The following is a 24,679-nucleotide window of genomic DNA, read 5'->3' on the forward strand; positions in this document are numbered from 1 at the left end:
AGGCTGGAGTACAGTGGCACCATCTCAGCTTACTGCAACCTCCACCTCCTGGGTTCAAACAATTCTCCTGCCTCAGCCTCCCAAGTAGCTGGGAACACAGACGCACACCACCATGCCTGGCTAATTTCTGTATTTTTAGTACGAACAGAGTTTTGCCATGTTGGCCAGGCCGGTCTTGAATTCCTGACCTCAAGTGATCCGCCTGCTTTGGCTTCCCGAAGTGCTGGGGTTACAGGCTTGAGCCACCGTGCCCGGCCTCCCTGGACTGTACTTTGAATAGCAAGGAACTAGAAGTTATATGGAGCTTTTAAAAAAGTAATTGTAAAGAGAAAGAATTTTTGTCCCAGCTGCCTCCCAATTTAATACAAAGAAAAGCAAAAGAATATTGTCCTTTAAAATTCACCTAAAAATAGTTTCACAAAACAGTGGTTTTAATCTTGCATTATTTGGTTATTACTATTATCTGATATACCTAGTGTCTTTAATTGGATCATCTAAACACATGGCAAATGCAATTGAACAGTTCCCTCATGTCTTTATTTTTGGAAGTGAAAAAACTAGGGGCAGATGCATCTCATTAAATTGCTAAGATCAATAAAGACTTAACTATAACCAAGATGGAAGCTGGGAGAATTTCCAGACATTAGAGCTCATCACTAGATGCAAAGACTCTTTCAAGGAAGTGAAATTGTGCAATTGATAGCCAGAATAAACTCATGCTTGATATAGGAAATAACAAGCAGTAAACAGGAAAGAAATCTACAATTCGGAAAATAAGCAGTATTTAGGAAAATAGCAGTTATAAAACAGTTTATTGTCAACTAAAATCGAACAAACAGTAGGCTAATTGAAGTACTATGTACCATTGTGTTAGTTGGAATGTTTTATATCAGTGCAGGACTTGTAAATTAAATTATAACTTTAACCACTGTCCCATTTAGTAGAATGAAACACCTCATGCTTAGCAGTCTCCTTTCTGCTATCACATCCCCTATCTTGTGTTTAAATTGTAGAGAAAGCTCTTAAATATTCATCGAAGCCCCACAGATAAGGACGGTGCCTTCTCTGATCTTCTGTGTTCTCATTTTTGTTCAGTATTCCCCATTCTGTGGATTTTCCTTCTCTGCCTTAAGAATGTGTTTGGTCATGCAGTCTGCGGAAGAGTGTTGGGATCAGGGGTGAGAATTGATCAAATATGAGGTGGCGATAGCTGACAATTAAATCTTTGAAATCTTTCTTTTTTCTGGATCCAAAGAAAAGAATTAATGTAGGCATTTGAGATACCATTGTAAGGGTTCCATGTGGAAAAAACTGTGAGGCAGGAGCCAAGGATTCTCAAAACCTGCTTGACGTATGCTAAAGACTATCTTTAAATATATTTATTTAGTATAGTAGTTTTATTTGAAAGGTGCAAAGGAGGCTGCCTGTAAATGATCAAAGTGCCTCTCAAAGTGATGGGATTACAGGCATGAGACACTGCACTTAATCCCAGTGTACAGATCTTTTATTACCTCCTTGGTTAAATTCTTTTCTAAGTATTTTATTCTTTTTGATACTATAATAAATTGAATTATTTTTTAATTTTTTTCTTGGATAGTTTATTGTTAATGTATACAAATCCTACAAAACGTTTAAATGTTCATGTTGTATTCTGCAACTTTACTGAATTCATTTATTAGTTCTAACAGTTTCTTGATGTAGTTTTTAGAGTTTTCTATGTGTAAGATCATATCATCTGCAAAGACAATTTTACTTCTTCCCTTCCAATTTGTATGTCTTAGATTTCATTTTATTGCCTAGTTATTCTGACTAGGACTTCCAGTATTATATATTGAAAATAATTGGTGAGAGTGGGTTATTAGTCGGTTTACATGCTGCTGATAAAGACACACCTGAGACTGGGAAGAAAAACAGGTTTAATTGGACTTACAGTTCCATGTGGCTAGGTAGGCCTCAGAATCATGGAGGGAGGCAAAAGACACTTCTTACATGGCAGTGGCAAGAGAAAAATGGGGAAGATGCAAAAGCAGAAATCCCTGATAAAACCATCAGATTTCATGAGATTTATTTACTATCATGAGAACAATATGGGGGAAACTGCCCCCATTATTCAAATTGTCTCCCACCGGGTCCCTCCCACAATATGTGGCAATTATGGGAGTACAATTCAAGATGAGATTTGGGTGGGGACACAGAGCCAAACCATATCAGTGGGCATCCTTGTCTTGTTCTTGTTTTAGAGGAAAAGCTTTCGGTTTTTCACCCTTGAGTTTGATGTTGCTGTGGGCTGGCCACATATGATCTTTATATTGTATTGAAGTATATTACTTCCGTTTGTAATGGAGGTAATATACTCGACATTTGTCGAGAGTGGATTTGTTAATCATAAAAGGATATTGAATTTTGTTAAATGATTTTTTCTGTATCAATTGGGATGATCATATGATTTTTGTCCTTCATTTTTTTATTCTATTTTTTATGGTTTTCTTTTTTTATTTTATTATTATTATACTTTAAGTTTTAGGGTACATGTGCACATACTGCAGGTTTGTTACATATGTATACATGTGCCATGTTGGTGTGCTGCACCCATTAACTCGTCATTTAGCATTAGGTATATCTCCTAATGCTATCCGTCCCCCCTCCCCCCACCCCACAACAGTCCCTGGTGTGTGATGTTCCCCTTCCTGTGTCCATGTGTTCTCATTGTTCAATTCCCACCTGTGAGTGAGAACATGTGGTGTTTGGTTTTTTGTCCTTGCGATAATTTGCTGAGAATGATGGTTTCCAGCTTCATCCATGTCCCTACAAAGGACATGAACTCATCATTTTTTATGGCTGCATAGTATTCCATGGTGTATATGTGCCACATTTTCTTAATCCAGTCTATCATTGTTGGACATTTGGGTTGGTTCCAAGTCTTTGCTATTGTGAATAGTGCCACAATAAACATACATGTGCATATGTCTTTATAGCAGCATGATTTATAAACCTTTGGCTATATACCCAGTAATGGGATGGCTGGGTCAAATGGTATTTCTAGACCTAGATCCCTGAGGAATTGCCACACTGACTTCCACAATGGTTGAACTAGTTTACAGTCCCACCAACAGTGTAAAAGTGTTCCTATTTCTCCACATCCTCTCCAGCACCTGTTGTTTCCTGACTTTTTAATGATTGCCATTCTAACTGGTGTGAGATGGTATCTCATTGTGGTTTTGATTTGCATTTCTCTGACGGCCAGTGATGATGAGCATTTTTTCATGTGTTTTTTGGCTGCATAAATGTCTTCTTTTGAGAAGTGTCTGTTCATATCCTTTGCCCACTTTGTGATGGGGTTGTTTGTTTTTTTCTTGTAAATTTGTTTGAGTTCATTGTAGATTCTGGATATTAGCCCTTTGTCAGACGAGTAGATTGCAAAAATTTTCTCCCATTCTGTAGGTTGCCTGTTCACTCTGATGGTGGTTTCTTTTGCTGTGCAGAAGCTCTTTAGCTTAATTAGATCCCATTTGTCAATTTTGGCTTTTATTGCCATTGCTTTTGGTGTTTTAGACATGAAGTCCTTGCCCATGCCTATGTCTTGAATGGTATTGCCTAGGTTTTCTTCTAGGGTTTTTTATGGTTTTAGGCCTAACATGTAAGTCTTTAGTCCATCTTGAATTAATTTTTGTATAAGGTGTAAGGAAGGGATCCAGTTTCAGCTTTCTACATATGGCTAGCCAGTTTTCCCAGCATCATTTATTAAATAGGGAATCCTTTCCCCATTGCTTGTTTTTGTCAGGTTTGCCAAAGATCAGACGGTTGTAGATATGTGGCATTATTTCTGAGGGCTCTGTTCTGTTCCATTGGTCAATATCTCTGTTTTGGTACCAGTACCATGCTGTTTTGGTTACTCTGGCTAGGGCAATCAGGCAGGAGAAGGAAATAAAGGGCATCCAATTAGGAAAAGAGGAAGTCAAATTGTCCCTGTTTGCAGATGACATGATTGTATATCTAGAAAACCCCATCGTCTCAGCCCAAAATCTCCTTAAGCTGGTAAGCAACTTCAGCAAAGTCTCAGGATATAAAATCAATGTGCAAAAATCACAAGCATTCTTATACACCAATAACAGACAAACAGAGAGCCAAATCATGAGTGAACTCCCATTCACAATTGCTTCAAAGAGAATAAAATACCTAGGAATCCAACTTACAAGGGATGTGAAGGACCTCTTCAAGGAGAACTACAAACAACTGCTCAATGAAATAAAAGAGGATACAAACAAATGGAAGAACATTCCATGCTCATGGGTAGGAAGAATCAATATCGTGAAAATGGCCATACTGCCCAAGGTAATTTATAGATTCAATGCCATCCCCATCAAGCTACCAATGACTTTCTTCACAGAATTGGAAAAAATTAGTTTAAAGTTCATATGGAACCAAAAAAGAGCACACATTGCCAAGTCAATCCTAAGCCAAAAGAACAAAGCTGGAGGCACCACGCTACCTGCCTTCATTCTTTTAATGTAGTGTATCACATTTATTGATTTGCTTATATTGAATCATCCTTGCATCTAGGGATAAATCCCACTTGATTGTGGTGTATGGTTCTTTTAATATGCTGTTGAATTTGGTTTGCTAGTATTTTGTTGAGGATTTTTGCATCCATGTTAATCAGGAATATTATTCTGTAATTTTCTTTTCTTGTAATGTCTTTCTCTGGCTTTGATATCAAGGTGAGACTGGCCTCATAAAATAAGTTTGGAAGTATTCCCTGCCTTTCTATTTTTTGGAAAAATTTGAGAAGGATTGGTATTTATTCTTCTTTAAATGTCTGGTAGAATTCACCAGTGAAGTCAGGTCCTCGGCTTTTCTTTGATGGGATTTTTTTCTTATGTGTGCAAATGTGTAGGGTACATGAGCTATTTTATTACATGTGTGTAATGTGCAGTGATGAAGTCAGGGTATTAAGGGTGTCTGTCACCAAAGTATGATACATTTTTGTTAAGTATAGTTATCCTACTCTGCAATCAAACATTGAATTTATTTCTTCTATCTTACCGTATGTTTGTACTCTTTAACCCACTTCTCTTTAACCTCCTCCTTTCCTACTCTACTCATCCTTCCCAGTCTCTTTGATCTGGTTTTACACTCTACCTCCATGTGTCCAGATATTTCATCTCCTTCATATAAGTGAGAACTTGCGATATTTGTTCTTCTGTGCCTGGCTTATTTCACTTAAGATAATGACTTCCTGTTTCATCCATTTTGTTACAAATGATATGATTTCATTGTTTTGAATGACTGAATAGTATTCCACTGTGTATACATATTTTCTTTATCCATTCATCCATTGTTGGGCACTTAGGTTGATTCCAAATCTTTGGTATTGTGAATAGTGTTACAATAAACATACAAGTTCAGGTATCCCTTTGTTATAATGATATATTTTCCTTTGGGTCGATACTCAGCAGTGAAATTGCTGGATCAAACTTTTAGTTTTTTTGAGAAATCTCCATACTGTTTTCTATAGTGGCTATGAAAGTTTACATTCTCACCAAGAGTATATAAGAGTTCCCTTTTCTCCACATGCCCACTAACAATTGTTATTTTTTGTCTTTTTAACAATTTCCATTTTGACTGAGGTAAGATGATATCTCATTGTGGTTTTGATTTTCATTTCCCTGATGATTAGTGGTGCTGAGCGTTTTTTTATAAACGTTTTGGCTGTTTTTATGTCTTCTTTTGAGAAGTATCTATTTGTGTCTCTTGCTCACTGTTTAACGGAGTTATTTGTTTTTTTCTTTTTTTCCTATTGAGTTCCTTGTATATTCTGGATATTAGTCCCCTGTTGGACAGTTTGCAAATATTTTCTCCCATTCAACAGGTTGTCTCTTCATTCTGTTGATTATTTCTTTTGCTGTGCAGTGGCTTTCTAGTTTAATTAAGTCATGAGAGATTTATGATTACTGATTCAATCACCTTCCTCATTATTGGTCTGTTTAGATTTTCTGTTTCTTCATGATTCAGTCTTGGTTGTATATTTCTAGGAATTTATGCATTTCTTCTAGGTTATACAATTTGTTGACTTATAATTGTTCATAGTATTCTATTAGGCTGCTTTGTATTTCTGTGGTATCAATTATAATCTCTTCTCTTTCATGTCTGATTTTATCTTTCTTTTTTTCTTAGTCTAGCTAAGGTTTGTCAATTTTGTTATTTTTTCAGAAAAAAATCCCTGAGTTTCATTGATCTTTTCTATTGCTTTTCTAGTGTCTATTGATTTATTTTTGTTCAGATCTTTGTTATTTCTTTCTTTTTAGTAACACTTGGCTTTGTTCTTTTTCTAGTTCCTTGAGGTATAATGTTAGGTTGTTTATTTGAGATCTTTATGTTTTCTTTATGTAGGTGTTTATCACTATAAAATTTACTTTTAGACTCTCTTTTGCTGCATTCCATGTATTTTAGTATGTTGTGTTTCCATTTTTAGTTATCTTAAGATGTCTCCTTATTTTCCTTTTGATTGGTTTTTTTGACCCATTGCTTGTTCAGGAGTATGTTGTTTAATTTCCACAAGTTTTCCTCCTCATTGATTTCTAGTTTCATGCCATTGTGTCAAGAAAAGATACTTGGTATGATTTCAATCTGTGGCCTAACATGATCAATTGTGGAGAATGTTCCACGTGTACTTAAGAAGAATGTATATTCTGTTGCTGTTGGATAAAATGTTCTATATATGTGCGTTAGGTCCAGTTGGCCTAAAGTGTAGTCCAAATCTACTATTTCCTTATTGATTTTTGGTCTGGATGATCTATCCATTGTTGAAAGTGGGGTACTGAAGTCTCCTTTTGTTGTTCTATTACTGTTTCTCCCCTGGGAACATATATTTACAATTCTTATAGCTTCTTTTTTTTTTTTTTTCTTTTTCTTTTATTCTTTTTTTTTTTTTTTTTTTTTTTTTGAGACAAAGTCTCTGTCTCCCAGGCTGGAGAGCAGTGGTACAATCTCAGCTCACTGCAACCTCTGCCTCCCGGGTTCAAGCAGTTCTCCTGCCTCAGCCTCCTGAGTAGCTGGGACTACAGATGCACGCTACCTCACCGGGCTAATTTTTCTATTTTTGGTAGAGACGGGGTTTCCCCATGTTGGTCAGGCTCATCTCAAACTCCTGACCTCAAGTGATCTGCCCACCTCGGCCTCCCAAAGTGCTGGGATTACAGGTGTGAGCCACCGCGCCCGGCCTCTTACAGCCTCTCAATGAATTGACTTTTTTTTTTTTGTTAAACATTATATAATGCTTATTTGTTTCTTTTTACGGCTTTTCACTTAAAGTTTATTTTGTGTGATACAAGAGTAGTAATCTCTACTCTTTTTCTGTTTTTTATTTGCATGGAATATCTTTTTCCATCTCCACACTTTAAGCCTGTGTATGTCCCTAAAGCTGATGTGAGTTTATTATAGGGAGCATGTAACTGGGTCTCTGTTCGTTTTTTTTAAAATCCATTCAGCTACTCTATGTCTTGATTGGAGAATTAAATCCATTTCCCATTCAAAGTAATTATTGATAGGTAAGGACTTACTATTGCCATTTTGATAGTTGTTTTTGGCTATGGGTCTCATGGACAGTGTTCCACATGGCTGGGAGAGACATGCGCTCACTCACTAAGCTCTCACTTTTCCCGTGGGAGAAATCGCTGGCCAAGGGCGGTCTCTCTTGGCACTGAGCTCTGCCACCTAGTGGACGCAGTGATGCAGGAAAAGCAAAACTATTCTTAGCCACTTCAATTTATCTGTTCTGAAAATTTTTATTTTTTATTTTATTTTTGAGACACAGTCTTGCTGTGTCCCCCAGGCTGGAGTGCAGTGGCACTATCTTGGCCCACTGAAACCCCTGCCTCCTGGGTTCAAGCGATTCTCCTGCCTCAGCCTCCTGAACAGCTGGGATTACAGGTGTGCATCACTACAGCCAGCTAATTTTTTTGTGTTTTTAGTAGAGACAGGGTTTCATCATGTTGGCCAGGCTGGTCTCAAACTCCTGGCCTCAAAAAACTCCAACAGTGTGCTGGAACTTCTCCACTGGACTCCTGGACTTCCACAAAGGTACTCTCATCTGGAGGTAGTTTTCAAAATGGATGCTTCTGCAGGGCGATGACAGTAAAGAGTTCTTATTTCACCATCTTGCTGATGTCACTTATTCCATCTCATTTTGAATTTGCCATTTAAAATATATTTTATTTGCTTCTTCCCATCTCTCCTTTTCTGCTTTATATTGCATATTGTTTTCTTTATTCCCTTTTTATGTCTACTGGTTTGGAAATCATACTCGATATCTTTGGTCTCCATACTTTTTTTTGCATCTCTTTTTTCTGGGTTTGATTTTCATTTTTCTGAAGATATTCTTTACAAGTTCTGTTAGTAGAAGTCTGTTAGTGGTAAAAGCTGATTTTCCCTAAAAATGTCTTTATTTTGCCCTCACTCTTAAATGATAGCTTAACTAGGCATATAATTCTAAATTGACAGTTGTAACTATTTTATTTTAGCATTTGAAGATATTATTTCACTGACTTTTAGTTTCTTTTGTAGCTACTAAGAAGTCCGGGCCAGGTGCGGTGGCTCACGCCTGTAATCCCAGCACTTTGGGAGGCTGAGGCAGGCGAATCACGAGGTCAGGAGATCGAGACCATCCTGGCTAACACGGTGAAACCCCGTCTCTACTAAAAATACAAAAAATTAGCCAGGCATGGTGGCGGGCGCCTGTAGTCCCAGCTACTCAGGAGGCTGAGGCAGGAGAATGGCATGAAGCTGGGAGGCAGAGCTTGCAATGAGCCGAGATCGCATCACTGCACTCCAGCCTGGGCGACAGAGCGAGACTCCATCTCAAAAAAAAAAAAAAAAACTCAGCTATCAGCTGTCACTCCTTTGTAAGTGTTTTATCTTTTTTGTTTGTTTAAAACCTTTTATTTTTCTTTGATCCTCTTTAAATTTTACTACAATGTGCTTAAATATGAATTTATTTTGTGTTTCTTTAGGGTATATTCCTTGGATTGAATTGCTATGTCATAGAAAATTTTCTTTTTCACCCTCCCTAGACAATTTCAAATTGTTTGCTAATGTGATTGTATCAGTTCACACCCCAATGACTTCTTCCATCTTTATATTGCATTATGTCATATGACTTTGCATGCTTATTTTGTAATTCCTTTGTTAGCAAACAGAGGAGAAAACTGGTTCTCAGTGCCCAAAGGAAAAGCTGAATTTGCATGTTAGTCATCTTAGATATATAGAGAGAAGTAACTCATCCCACATAAAACAATGACTAGATCATTTTTAAGGCATTGAATTTTTTTTTTTTTTTTTTTTTTAATCTTTTTTTTTTTTCTTTTATTATTATTATTATTATTATTATTATACTTTAGGTTTTATGGTACATGTGCGCAATGTGCAGGTAAGTTACATATGTATACATGTGCCATGCTGGTGCGCTGCACCCACCAACTCGTCATCTAGCATTAGGTATATCTCCCAATGCTATCCCTCCCCCCTCCCCCCACCCCACAACAGTCCCCAGAGTGTGATGTTCCCCTTCCTGTGTCCATGTGTTCTCATTGTTCAATTCCCACCTATGAGTGAGAATATGCAGTGTTTGGTTTTTTGTTCTTGCGATAGTTTACTGAGAATGATGATTTCCAATTTCATCCATGTCCCTACAAAGGACGTGAACTCATCATTTTTTATGGCTGCATAGTATTCCATGGTGTATATGTGCCACATTTTCTTAATCCAGTCTATCATTGTTGGACATTTGGGTTGGTTCCAAGTCTTTGCTATTGTGAATAATGCCGCAATAAACATACGTGTGCATGTGTCTTTATAGCAGCATGATTTATAGTCCTTTGGGTATATACCCAGTAATGGGATGGCTGGGTCGAATGGAATTTCTAGTTCTAGATCCCTGAGGAATCGCCACACTGACTTCCACAAGGGTTGAACTAGTTTACAGTCCCACCAACAGTGTAAAAGTGTTCCTATTTCTCCACATCCTCTCCAGCACCTGTTTCCTGACTTTTTAATGATTGCCATTCTAACTGGTGTGAGATGGTATCTCATTGTGGTTTTGATTTGCATTTCTCTGATGGCCAGTGACGGTGAGCATTTTTTCATGTGTTTTTTGGCTGCATAAATGTCTTCTTTTGAGAAGTGTCTGTTCATGTCCTTCGCCCACTTTTTTATGGGGTTGTTTGTTTTTTTCTTGTAAATTTGTGAAGGCATTGAATATTAAGCATACCTCTTTTTGTCTGATCTTTCTCAACTCCTTGAAAATAAATTTGGTTAAACTTTGTTGAAAAACCCTCTGACTGATATGTATCTCCTTAGGTTCTGAACTTTTCACTTTTTATCTTAATGAACCCATTCATTAATTTGGAACTTGGCAAAGAAATGAGAATCTTTTAGAATCTTTGGCTAAAAGTTCCCTGATGCTATTTGTAGAAATTCTGTTTGGTACTTTTCAAAATTGCTTATTCCATACATATATAAATTCTTTATGGATCTTATTCTTTCTTTTAATAGTAATAATTTTATTTTGTTTTCAAAATGAAAATAACTTTTTTTCTGATTCTAAAATTACCTTTTTTTTCTGTTTCTAAATATGATAATATATAGAATTGTTTAAGGTTTCTGATTAATCTCTGTGCTTAAGGAGACCGCCTGCATTCTTTCTGGTATTTAGGGAGAACTATTTCTAAGCCATTTCAGACAGTTACATAATTGGGTATCTCTCTTTTTTTGTTGTTGTTGCCTTACAATATTTTGGAAGTAGGAGATTCTACAATTACTTTTACATGCTGTTTGTACTTTTTAGGAAGGTTTAAAAAAAAAAACCTGTTAGATACAACACCCTAAAAGCACATTTTGTTTTTTAAAAAGATAATTGGTGGTATATTAGTATCATGTGCCTTATTAACCCTTCATGTTCTTGAAAATTGTAATTACGATATCTGTCAATCTTACTGTCTAATCTGCTTTAGAAAAATTAATACATTTTTCCAATATATTTTTTTCCAATTTACCTTTTTCAGCACAGGTTGGGAGAGTAAATGTTTTTGCAGAGTGTAGCCTAAATGCAGTACAAATGACACATTACCTTGTTCATAGCTGAGAGAACTATACCTATTGTTATTTGAAGAGCAGGTTGAAACCAGAAGTAAAATATTCTGTACTCAAGGTGCCTTTAAGGAATAAGCAAAGGTCTTTGGCTGAGCGTGGTGACTCATGCCTGTAATCCTAGCACTTCGGGAGACTGAGGCAAGAGGATCCTTTGAGGCCAGGAGTTTGAGACCTGCCTGGGCAACATAGCCGGACTCTATGGCTACAAAAAATAAAAAAATTAGCCAGGCCTGGTGGCACATGCCTGTAATCCTAGCTACTCCAGGGGCTGAGGTGGGAGGATTACTTGAGCCCAGGAGTTCTGGGCTGCAGTGAGACATGATCTCACCACTGCACTCCAGCCTGGGCAACAGAGTGAGACCTTGTCTCTAAAATAAATAAAAATAAAACAACAACAACAAAACCCAAAGCTCCTCTCTGTGGACTTAATTTTTTTTTTTGGAGATGGAATCTTGCTCTGTTGCCTATGCTGGAGTGCAGTGGTGGGATCTCAGCTCACTGTAACCTCTGCCTCCCATGTTCAAGCATTTCTCCTGCCTCAGCTTCCCAAGTAGCTGGGATTACAGGTGTGCACCACAATGCCCGGCTAATTTTGTATTTTTAGTAGAGACGAGGTTTCACCATGTTGGCCAGTCTGGTCTTGAACTCCTGACCTCAAGTGATCTGCCTGACTCGGCCTCCCAAAGTGCTGGGATTACAGGCATGAGCCACTGCACCCGGCCTAAAAAAATTTATTTTGATGTTATGCAAGAAATCTGACTTAATATACCAATTTGGGATAATTTAATGAAAAAATGCTTATAGATATATTATAAATGTGTTTATACTAATTAACTAGTCTTCTTAGTAATATTCCCAATGCTGACTTTTATTTATGACTTTCTTAAAGGCAGAATTGTGATTTAAGTATTGAATATCTTCACAACCAATGAAAAGTTAAGACTACATAGAATACTCACAGGATACACAGAAGAGGAAAGTACCTTTGATAGCTTTTATTTAATTTTTTAAAATTTGATTTTAAATTTCTTGTATTTGAATTTTATTTGAGTAGGTAGTATTTACAAGGTTCAAAATTCAAAAGGCACAAAAGGATACACAATAAGGAAAGAGTCTTTCCCCCATTGCTGTGTCCCACCTACTCAGGGCTCTTCAAGCAATCAAAATTACAAGTTACATACAATGGTATTCTACTAATACTCTGTGTGATAGCCTCCTCGCCACCATTTTTAAAAGATGATGTTGAAGGAGTTGAAGCCTGTAAAGGCCTTATTAAAGGTGCCTTATTATTTGAAGCAGAAGTAGTGCCTGATTCTATGTCTCCTGACATTTTGTTCAGGACTCTGTAATATTTGCACTAAATCGCACTGCTTTTGTAAGGTGGCCAGTTGGCAATGATTAATCAATGTGGATGGTACAATCCGGTAATTTAAGTTTCGACTGGTTTAAGATTGAGACAACCAGAAAGGAAGGGTTATCAGAAGGGCGGCAGGGGAGGAGATTTTTGGTTCATAAAAAGGAGGCAAGGATTTTAAAAGGCTGACCTAGGGCCTGAATCACATGGTTTGACTTTTGCTAAGCCCCGGGGATGGCGCGTGTCAGGCCCAGAGTGCTGATGCCAGCGCGGATCTGAGCCAGGCCTCAGGGGACTGGCGTTCAGACCTCGGGCCGCTCGCATCTCTAACAATTTGAGCCCTACTTTAAGGTGTGGCCACGGTCCCCACCCACCTTGATCTCAGACTGGGCACGGTACGGAAAGCGGGCGGATGAGGCCTTGCCCTCGCCTCTTTAGTAGGTCGGGTGAGTATAGTGTGCAGGGAAGAGACGCGTCAGCGCCAGGGCCAGGCCCGCCCGGGAGCAGCCTGGCAGCCGGATCTTGGGCTACTCTGTCCCAACAGCCGGAGCGGATCAGACCGACCGGCCCTACCCGCTCGGTCCCGCGCCCTCCAGACCCTACGGTCTCCGTTTCTAGGGGCACATGGTTAGCGGCAGGCGCCCACAGCCAATCCACTTTGCCAGCCTGCCCCTTCCTCTGCCAAGAGCAGCTTCTTCAGCCGCGCTCCAGTTCCGCAGACGCCTGCCCCACCCTGCTCTTCCCTTCCAGGGAAGACTGATCACGCGGCCAAGAACGAGACTCGCAAACTGGGCATTTCTCCCAGCCGGGCTAGAGCAAGTAGCGAGACTCCGCGTGAGAGTGGGAAAGAGCCTTAACAGGCAACCATGTTGCCCAATAGGTTTTCTGTGCCTTTGGGTGCGGACCAATGAGGCGTGTGGGGAGAGACTTCCGCTTCGCCTCGGTGTTGTCGTCCCTGCACCTACTCCGGGCTGTGGGAGTCGGTGCGGATATTCAGTCATGAAGTCGGGGTAGGGACTTCTCCCGCAGCGACGCGGCTGGCGAGACTGTTTGTGTTGCGGGGGCCGGACTTCAAGGTAAGACCCTGTCCGGCTTCGCGGCAGCCGGGCAGCGGGTTATCGAGCGGCCTAGAGAACATACCCCGCTTGTTGGCCCTCGAGCTCGGAGTCGGCCCTGCTGCTGAGGTCTTTGCTGCTCCTCTAGAGCTGGGCGAGAAGTGAATTAGGCTTTTTGCAAAAGGAATAAAATAGCCTTGCCCTCGGGGGACCGAGTCTCCCCTGCACTCTCGTTCCGCGAGTTTGTGTGTGTCCAAAGTTGAGTTACTGGTTTTGCTTCTTTCATTCCCTTGAGGCTGCAAGAGCCTGCCTGGAAAACATGTTTGGAACGCTTTTCTTGGTCAAGCACCTGCCGCAACGTCCTCCGGCAAATCGCTTGACTTTAATTGAGGGGGCTGTTTTGTCTTTGAATAGAAGGAGGGCAGTCACTTCCTCTCTTTTACCCCCACCCCCTTTTTCTTTCCCTGGAAGCTCAGATTGCAGGTTTGGGACTTAACCCCTGCTAAGGCCAGATACTACGGTCAGTCAGCAGCTCTGCCTGTATGCTTGACTTGACTTGACTTGCACTTATTAAAGAACTTTGTCCCAGAGAGAAAGAGAGTGGGCAGACATCGAAGCCAAACAGTAGTATCCCGGAAGCACTCATGCAACTTTGGTGGCAGCCACTCAGTTTTCTCTGCCAGTGTCTGGTAAATTCCTCTATTTTGTCCTAATCTGACAATAGTAAATAGTAAATTTCCAAAACTGTCGTTTCATCGTCAGTTTCAGAACCGTGGGCAGCTGCTTGGGTCCTCTCTTGTTGCCCCAATCCTGCCCAGCTATTACTGTTCGTCAGTGATGCAGCAGGAACAGTGAAAACTGATGCATTCCTTTCAACAATGATGTGTTGTTCTCCAAGGAGAACATCTGCAGTTTTTGATACAATATAAATAAGTAAGGTGGCTGTGCCTTCAAAGAGTTCTTGTGGAGAAACAGATCAATTCAAGATTTAAGTTAGGGCTTTCAAGGGTTTATTCTATTTAAGCACAGTTTTTTAATGGGTGGACATTAGCTCCATCTCGAAGTAACAAAACTAGACAGTGGTAGCAATTAAAAAGAACTTTAAACAGGAGGTAAGAAGTGTAGTGCAGTGCTGTAGTGCAGGGCCCATAAGGATTCATTAATAGATTTTAGAATCAATTTAGTACATTGACATAAGCATTAAAAAGAAAGAAAAAAATACCAGAGGACATTGTATGGAATAAAAGTAAATATTATGGCAAGAAGCTTTTGTTTCGGTTTTTAACAATATGTGTGTGTCAAGAGGAAGATGGAAATGTAACGTGTGTTATGGATTATGGCAAAAACAAATGTTTCAAAATACTAGATTCCAAATTTGGGAGTCAAGCTGGGTTCAGCTCTGCCATTTACTAATTCTGTGACTTTTTCCGTAAATAAGAAATGAGTTGTTATGAGGATTAAATGAAACAAAATTTGTCTATTACATACATTTTTGTTTTGTTTTGTTGGAAACCGTTGGAGAGAAGCACAGTTATTTTTCTCTATGTAGGGAATGAGAACTGTTTTGTTAGTTTTTTTTTTTTTAACCTCTGCCTTTGTTTGAAGCTAGGCAGCTTTACATCTTGTCTGTATGTGTAATGCAAATCATAGACAAAATCTTGGTTTGAGAGGTATAATACTGAAGGGTTTGGCATAAGTTCTCATCTATGCTTGTATAAAGCTAATTTTCTCAATAATTTTAGAGGGGCATAAATTGTTGCTAGCATTCAGCTTTCTTCCCTTAATATTTTTCTGCATCCCAGAATAACGTAGATTTATCAGAACTTTTACAGGCACTAACTTTAGCTAAGTGAGGGTAGGACTGAGGGTATGACTAAAGGGATAGATTTATGTCTTTGAGTTAAGTTGGCTAGGAAGGCATTTTATGCCTTATAGTTCTTGCCATAAGAGGTGTATGAAATGAAATAGTTTGGTCAACTGTCATGGTATGTTTTGCTTACTTCATGTAGGTGTGACCTAAAAATGGTTGGCATTTAAATAACAATATTTTTAAATCTGGGAATTAATGATGTTTAGCAGGAGGCAAATGAGTTTCAGTCAAAATTTAAGTTAGGGCTTTCAACTTAAGCCCTAGTGTTTAAGTTGAAATTTAAGTTAGGGCTCCAGTGTTTTGCACCATTTGTCATGTTTACCATATGGCATTGCATATGATAGTTTCAGATGACATAAAAAGGGGAAGAAAGTTGGTAAGCATTGTTACTTTTCCCAAAAGAGGAAACAAAATTAGAAGCAAATTCCTTTTAATAAAGCGTACTGGTGAGTCATTGTTTAAAAATGTAGGTATTCTATAGATATCTATTGAGCATATATAAAAGTAAAATATTAAACTTTTATGAATCTTTTACATTACACAAAAGTTGATTTGGGAACAACACAGCATATGATTGGTATTGTCAAAGTTTATATAGCATAGTATATCAATAACAACAAAACAGTAATGTAGCTAATATTGATTGGTTACTATGAGCCAAATACAATTCTAAGTGCTTTATAATATCTCAGGTGGTTCTTACAGTCATTGATGTGGTAGATAGTAAATTGTTTCCTTTTTGTTTTTATTTTTTTTGGGACAGGGTCTTGCTCTGTTGCCCAGGCTGGAGCGATTGTGGCTCACTGCACCCTCAAGGGATCCTCCTATCTTAGCCCGGCAAGTAGCTGGGGCTACAGTCATACACCCCCATGCCTGGCTAATTAAATTTTTTTTTTTTTTTTTTTGTAGAGACAAGGTCTCGTTATGTTGCTCAGTCTGGTATGAAACTCCAGGGTTCAAGTCATCCACCTGCTTCAGCCTTCCAAAGTGCTGGGATTACAGGTGTGATATCCCATTTTCTAAGTGGGAAGTGGGGGAATTAAGGCATCACAGATACATAACTTGTGAGTTCACACAAGTAGCTGGTGGAGTAGCTGGAATTTGAACACAGGTATTCTGACTATGGAACGTCTGTCTCTTTTGTGTCTTATTTCATTAAAAAATATGGAATGCTGTGGGGCTATTGTGGATTCTTACTTGCTGGTGACCCTGGGGAAGCTCCTCCTCAATTTCCTTGACTCCTTTCTTACTTGTTTTTGTGGGGATTCAGATAATTTGTGAAGCAATCAGATGGAGTATATGTTTAGTAAATTATATGCCTTAGCCTTTTTTTTTTTTTCGTTGAGGATGAGGTCATTTGAAAGATTGTTAGCAGTTGAAGGAGGGTGGAAAAAAGAAGTTCCACATAAGGACACTGCCCAAGCAAAGGTATAGAGATAGGAAAAGCAGAATACATTTGGTAAGGATATATGTTTAAGGACCAGACTGGTAAAGATAGATGGATACAGATTATGGAGATTCTTAAATGTCAGACTAAAGATTTTATATATGATTTTTAGTTAAGAAGAAACTCTCTTTATGGATAATAATTTGTGAACAGGTCCAATGGAAGAGTGGAAGCCTAGAAGTAAGAATACCATGCAGTTTAATTATAGTAGTTGAGGCAAGAAGTGATGATTGTAGTGAAGGTATAGATTTGAAAGGTGTTGACATTATAATGACATTGACACTGGGAACTGACCAGAGTATAGGCCTAGGACAAATTTTTGGGAGGATAGTGATGTTGTTAACAGAAATAAGGATATTATCATGAAGAACAGGTTTTGGTGGAAGGAGATTTAGGAGGAGAGGATGATAGGAAGTTTACTTTTGGAGCTGAGGAGTTGTTCAGACATTTGGAAATGTAGAATGAAAACTGGAAGCTCTGCGTATTCTGTGAAAAGGGAAGAGAACAAATGCTTACGTGGTAAGGAAATGACCTAAAAGTAACCACTCCTCTGTGGGTCAGAGTTTCATAAGAGTGATGTGACTCCTTAAATTACTCGCAAGTACAGATTTCTCAATGAAGATGCATTGAAGGTGCGTACCCATTATTTTTCCCTTTAGTGTATTTTGATTCGTGTCCTGGGAGATCAGGAGATCAGGAGGAAAAATTTTTAGACCTAGCAAGGCTCCCATTTATTCAAAAAATAGCTAGTAAATTGGAGGCTAGGGATTCTTACCCTAAGAATTTTGAGAGTCTGATTTTTGTGTGATGCCAGGCATTTATAAACATACGTTGAATGTTGAATTGTTGAACATTTGAACATCTCCAGATTTGTTATTTTTATTATCCCGTGTTTGTTACCTTGAATTGGTTAATAGCAAAACCTTTAGAATCAGAGAGCCTGTGTGCTTGTTATGGGGGGCAACAATGAAAGTCAGGGTGCAGCTGATGAGATTGTATTTTACTTATAGCCAGGATTGTGGAAGAAGAGACTCAAAGGAGGCTTACCATTTTTTCCATTCTGTAAAACCATGTTGATGACAATACCAATTCTGACAGTTGTTTTGAAATACTGAGTTAATATATGAAAAGTGTCTGGTACATGATAGATAGTAATTGAGATGTTTTTGTTACCAGTATTATTATCTTCACAAGTGGGGGCAAACACAGAGATCCCAGAACCTATTATAAGAAAAAAAGGAAAACATCTGGAGACCCTTTGTACTTGAAAAAGGGCTCAGGACTAAGTCATAGAAGGACTGTAGGTTTCCTTTCTTGGAAGGTTTTCTAGGGTTTGGTACAATTGGGTAGAGCATGATGTTGAATTAAGTAGTAAAATATATCCATCTCAACTATTTTCAGTTTCCTGTCAAGTTCTCAGTAAACCAACAGAAAAATGTTGTTGAGCATGAGAAAGTTTACATATCTTGTCATACCATTTTTGGAAACATTACTTGGATCCTACTACTTAGGGGTTTTTCTGTAGCATTTATTCACTCAAATATTTGTTGAGTACCTTCTATGTCAGGCACTGTTCTAAAGAGAAAAATCCTTGCCCTCATGGAGCTTATCTGCTGATGGGAGAAATAAGGTGCATTTTCATAATAGACGGTAATTAGATTTTTCTCGTACTGTGTATTTGTACCTATTTAAGCAGATGGTAATAATGAATACTATACCAGATTGTAACTAATTTTGCAGAGCATTTGAAGGAAGGGACCATGTCTTTCTTATTCACATTTGTCTCTCCCTTTTCCCCTTCCTCCCAGTGGAATGGCTTAGATGTGTTTAATGTTCAACAAACGTAGGTACTCATCAAATGTTTATTACAGGGAGAAGGTGTTAAGGCAGAGGCTAGATCTTAAACATTAAAGGAGTCAGTTAAATGTGGCATGTATTAAGGACCCATGTGCCCCCTAGATTGGAGGGTGAGAAGAAGAGAATCCGGCTGGGCGCGGTGGCTCACGTCTGTAATCCCAGCACTTTGGGAGGCCAAAGTGGGCAGATCACTTGAGGCCAGAGTTCGAGGCCAGCCTGGGCAATATGGTAAAACCCCATTTGTACTAAAATACAGAAATTAGCCAGGCGTGGTGGCGTGCTCATGTAATCCCAGTTACTTAAGGCAGGAGATTTGCTTGTACCTGGGAGGCGGAGGTTGCAGTGAGCCAATATCGCGCCACTATACTCCAGCCTCAGTAACAGAGCGCGACTCTGTCTCAAAAAAAAAAATAAAATAAAAATAAAAATAAAAAGAGAATCCCCTGGCTTATCTATAAGGTTGGAATAGGAATAAAGTTATATTGTAGCTGAAAGCATCAACATTATGGGAGTCTGGGTGTCACCTACCATTCCCACTAATTAGCTAGGTGACTTTGCATAAATATCTTAACCTCTCAGTTCATTTCCTCACCTGTAAATGAAGTAGTTGGAATTGTCCAGTTAAAATCTGTTTTTACGACTTCTTGTAAAATATCTCTTGCACTAATGTTTCACTCCACTAATGTAGATAATATAGAGCCAAGCATGAGCTTCCATTGAATAAGCATCAAGCTAAATATATACTCTTAGTTAATAAACTAATGTTTAAGAAAAGATGTCTACAAAATTTGTTGATACTATTTACCAGTAAGATTACATGGTAATTTTAAAAAATAGAGCAAAATAGTACCTAATATATAGTTTCCCCCTTTGCCATTATGTAAAGGAAAAATAAGCCATAGTATTTTAGACCTTAATAATGGATCATAATAGTTACTCACTTTCATACTTTAATTTATACAACAGTCACTTGCCTCTGATATTGTGCTAGATGCTAGGTATTGTATACAGAATTAGAAAATGTATAGCTCCTAACTTTAAGGAGCTTACGGAATAATGGGAGTGACAGACCATTTAGTTATGTTGTGTTTTGGTGGCATAGAGAAGCATATAATGAGAGTCTGGGAGAAGAGAAAGTGTTCATGGTTACAGAGAAAAAATACTGGAGGAATGGCAAGGGACTAAGCTAAATATACAGAGATGAGCCAGTTTATGAAGAACTTCTGTGCTAAACCACAGTTTAATTCTGGACTGTATTCTGAAAACTGCTTAATCTGTTAAGGAATTTTATGCAGGCAGTAACATAATCAGGCATTTTTATATCTACCTTTATATTCCTCTTAAGAGAAGGTGTTCCCTGAGGAAGGTATTTGTTATTTCTAGTTGTTTCAATGATGTAGATCTTCCTGAGGAAATCAGTCTTTTTAACTTTGAAATAAAGTCTGAGGAACATTGTCAATTTTGTGGTTATAAAGTTAATAATTATTAAATATTAATAATTATGAAATATTCAGACATTAAAACATTTAAATGTTTATTGCCACATTAATGTAAACTGAAAAGAAAACTGAAATTTTGGGATGTTTTGCGCCTTGATGTAAGAGAGCTCTTCTTGGTCAGCTACAAGAATTTGGCTTAGAATCATTTTTAAGGAGTTAGAAATACGTTGACCTTGAATTGATTGAAAGTGAATGTAGTTCAGGCTCAGTTTCTTTCTTTTTTTTTGTTTTTTTAAAGAGACCATCTTTTTCTGTCAGCTGGATTGGTCTCAAACTCCTGGCCCCAAGCAATCCTCACTCCTCAGCTTCCCAAATTGCTGGGATTACAGGCGTGAGTCACCACTCCCTGCCCAGGCTCTGTTTCTGTTGATAGAAATATCCAGATAAACTTTATAGAGGGAATGAATTTCCACTGGGAAATAATCCTAGTGAGGAGCTGGTAATAAATGAATATTTCTGAATGAAGTCATGAGGGAGAAACATCTACTTTATTTAGATGTAAAACACCTCATTAAATGTTGAAGAATACTTTATTTGCATACTTACTATGCTTGTCATTTACACTTTTGACCCTCAAAGAGGAAGAGCTGCTTATAATTTCCACATTTATCCAACATGGATTATAAATGTTAATTGCTTTTTTTGGAAAAAAAATTGAGGTAAAAATTCACGTAATTAACCATTTTAAAGCAACTGTTCAGTGGCATTTAGTACCTTTGCAGTGTTGTACAACCATCACTTCTGTCTAGTTTCAAAACATTTTTATCACTTTAAAGTAAAATCTCATACCTATTAAGCAGTCATTCCCTGATGCCCCTAGCTCATGGCAACCAAATCTGTTTTCTGTTTTTATGGATTTACTACTTATTCTGTATATTTTATATAAATTGAATTTTCAATATTTGTGTTTTTATCCCTGGCTTCTTTCACTTAGCAAAATGTTTTCAAGGTTTACCCACATGTAGCATGTATCAGTACTTCTTTCCTTTTCATAGCAGAAGAATATTCCTTTCCATGTATATATATCAGTTTGTTTATCCATTTATCCATCGATGGATATTTGAGTTGTTTCCACCTTTTAGTTATTATGAATATGTTGCTGTGAATATTTGTGCCCAAGGATTTATTTGAGAACCTGTTTTCACTTCTTCGGGTATATACCAAGAATAGAATGCTGGGTCTTATGGTAATTCTGTTTAGCTTTTTGAGGACCTGCCAAACTCCTTTCCACAGTAGCTAAACCATTTTACATTCCCACTGGTAATGTGTGAGGGTTCCAATTTCCCTACATCCTTGCCTACACTTATTTTCTGTTTTTAAGAAATTATAATTGCCATCCTTATGGGTATGAAGTGGTATCTCACTGTGGTTTTGATTTGCGTTTCCCAGATAACTAATGATTTTAAGCATCTTTTCATGTGCTTGTTGGCCATGTGTATATCTGCTTTAGAGAAATGTCTATTCAAGTTCTTTGCCCTTTTAAAAAACTACATTGTTTGTGTTTTTGTGTTGAGTTGTGTTTTTATATACTCCAGATACCAGACTGTTCATTATCAAATATATAATGTGCAAATGTTTTCTTCCATTCTGTGGATTTTTTTTTTCAATTTTTTGATAATGTCCTTTGATAGATAAATGTTTTGAATTTTGATGAAGTCCATTTTATTTATTTGACCCATGCTTTTGGTGTTATATCAAGAATCCATTTCCAAATCCCAGGCCATGAAGATTTACCCTATGTTTTCTTCCAGGAGTTTTATAATTTTACTTCTTATATTTAGGTCACTGATTCATTTTGTGTTAATTGTTGTATATGGTATAAATTCCAACTTCATTGTCTTGCATGTGAATAGTTGTCCCAGCACCACTTGTTGAAGACACTGTTCTTTTGCCATTAAATGGTCTTTGGCATCTTTAAAATCAATTGGCTATAGATGTATCAGTTTATTTTTGGATGCTCAATTCTACTCCTTTGGTCTGTATATCTATCATTATGCCAGTGCCATGTTGTTTTGATTACTGTAGCTTTGTGGTGAGGTTTTGAAATTGGGAAATGTGGGTTGTCCAGCTTTGTTCTTCTTTTTAAAAATTGTTTGGCCTGTTTAGGGCCCCTTGCAATTCCATATGAATTTGAGAATCAGCTTTTCCATTTCTGCATAAAAGGCCATAGAAATTTTGATAGGTAGTATATTGAATCTGTAGATTGCTTTGGGTAGTATTGCCATCTTAATAATGTTAAGTCTTTGAGTACCTGGATGTGTGTTTGATATCTTTCAGCAGTGTTTTTGTGTTTTATGGTTTTCAGTGTACAAGTCTCTCACCTCCTTTGTTATATTTATTCCTGGGTATTGTATTCTTTTGGATACTATTATACATGGAAGTTTTTATTTTTATTTTTATTTTTATTTTTTTTTGAGATGGAGTCTCGCTGTTGCCCAGGCTGGAGTGTAGTGGCGCAATCTCGGCTCACTGCAGGCTCCGCCCCCTGGATTTCATGCCATTCTCTTGCCTCAGCCTCCCGAGTAGCTGGGACTACAGGCGCCCGCCACCTCGCCCAGCTAATTTTTTGTATATTTAGTAGAGACGGGGTTTCACCGTGTTAGCCAGGATGGTCTCGATCTCCTGACCTTGTGATCCGCCCACCTCAGCCTCCCAAAGTGCTGGGATTTCAGGCGTGAGCCACCGCGCCCGGCCGGAAGTTTTTCTTAATTTAATTTTTGGATAGTTCATTGCTGGTATGTAGAAACACAATGGATTTTGTGTGTAACATTTATTGCCTTTAACAGTCATTTACTTTCTTTTTTCCATGTGCAAGCTGAATCACATGGGTAAATAAGAAAGTGGAAAGTGGAACACTGAAGAACTTGATCTGTAAGATGTCTGATTTCCCTGAATGTGAAAACTGTGAAATATGTTTTTAGCGTAGTGTTGAAGTATTATCTTACTATACTTGGGCTATTCCATTTCTGGTATCATGTTACATATATTTGGTCATTATTAAAGAAGGTAGATCATTTCATTTTCTTTAGGTTTGGAGAGAAGTGTCAATACATAATTCACTTTCAAAGTTATAACTATTTTGCAACTTAATTTTGATGTTCCAGAGAAAGCCTCAGGGATAAACCATATTTATCACAGAGTCTGGTACAGAGATCCATGTATAATAAAGATAAAATTAGAACAGAAGCTAATTTGAATATGTAAATTACCATTAATATCCGTTAGTTTTTCTGTTTTTTCTTGAAGTTTTCAAATAGCCTTAAAATTTCATTATGAATAGAAATGTGAACAATTTCAACCTCTTAAGTAATTAAAGAAATGCAAATTTATGCAATACTTGGATGATTTGGGAAGGGCAGTATTTCATGACATAGACTTTTAATTGAATCCTATCTTCACTATTTAAGAGGTAAGTATTACTGGGCAAGTAACTGAACACTTAAAACACTTAAAAATAAGAGGAAATATTTATAAAGTGCTCACTGTGTGTTAGGCACTGTTTTAAGCACTTTATGCTGTTGATCTAAGTCTTTATTTTTATATTTATGGAAAGACAGTGGAACCTACTATAGAGTTGTGAGGATTAAAAGAAATAATGTATATTAAGTACTTAGCCAGATATGTAGTAAGCATTTGATAAATATTAGCTATTTTTGTCATTTGTAATTTTACCTAACACCAACAAAAAACCAAAAAAGGAGAATTGATACAATGAATGCACATTTATTTAGAAATATAAATAGGAATGTTCTTTTCCAGAAAGCAATTGGGCAATACGTATGAAGTCTTAAAATGTTTCTTTGGTGTAGTGATTCCATGTCAAGGAATCTATCCCAAGAAGATAATCAGAAGTATGGAAAGATTTATATTCACTGGAAAATTACTTGTAATAGTAAGAGTTCAGTTCAATGTTGTACAGCAAGAAAATAGACAAAGTCATGTGTCAGCCATATAAAGCAGTACAAAGTAGCTGTTAACATAGTGGTTATGAAGAGTTTGAACAACAAGGGAAAATGTTTGTTATAATTTCAAGTAAAAAAGCATACAAATCATAATACAATATGATACAAGTGATTACTTTGAACTTTGGAAGACGTTATATTATTAAAATAAAATAACATGTTAAAATTTTGAAGTAGCTACGGAGTTAAAGTTGTAAAAACAGTACAAAGACCTTTATGTTTTTTGTTATTTGAGAGAAAGTTGTTTCTCTGATGCTGTATATTCCTATAAACAACAATATTCTCTTTAAAGAAATGGCTGATTTCAGGGCTGGGGCAGAAGAAGTGTAAGACAGGACTGGAAAATCTTGTGCCAGAAAACAAGGAAGTGCTCAAGAATGTTGGGAACATATCAAAAAGACACAAAAGCTAGCTTGAATAAGCCTCCACTGGCCAAACAATTGGACATCAAAACAATAATACAATAGCAGATTATAACCCATTGAATAAA

General features: G+C 37.6%; 1 protein-coding gene across 6 annotated transcripts in view; it reads left to right on the plus strand.

Moving 5' to 3' along the window:
- Positions 1-13,348: 13,348 nt before the first annotated feature.
- The window catches only part of RNF13 (ring finger protein 13), a 166,184-nt gene continuing 154,853 nt past the window's right edge, over positions 13,349-24,679 (plus strand). The window contains exons 1-2 of one of the 6 annotated variants that reach the window (XM_063662336.1): positions 13,353-15,662; positions 15,721-16,426. The gene's annotated coding sequence lies outside the window, so the exon portion shown is untranslated. Of the gene's footprint in view, positions 15,663-15,720; positions 16,427-24,679 lie in introns of those variants that run through there. The other 5 variants (XM_063662338.1, XM_063662340.1, XM_063662339.1 and 2 more) reach the window with 5 other exon arrangements.

This window comes from Pongo pygmaeus, chromosome 2, assembly GCF_028885625.2.
Source record: "Pongo pygmaeus isolate AG05252 chromosome 2, NHGRI_mPonPyg2-v2.0_pri, whole genome shotgun sequence".
Taxonomy (NCBI): domain Eukaryota; kingdom Metazoa; phylum Chordata; class Mammalia; order Primates; family Hominidae; genus Pongo; species Pongo pygmaeus.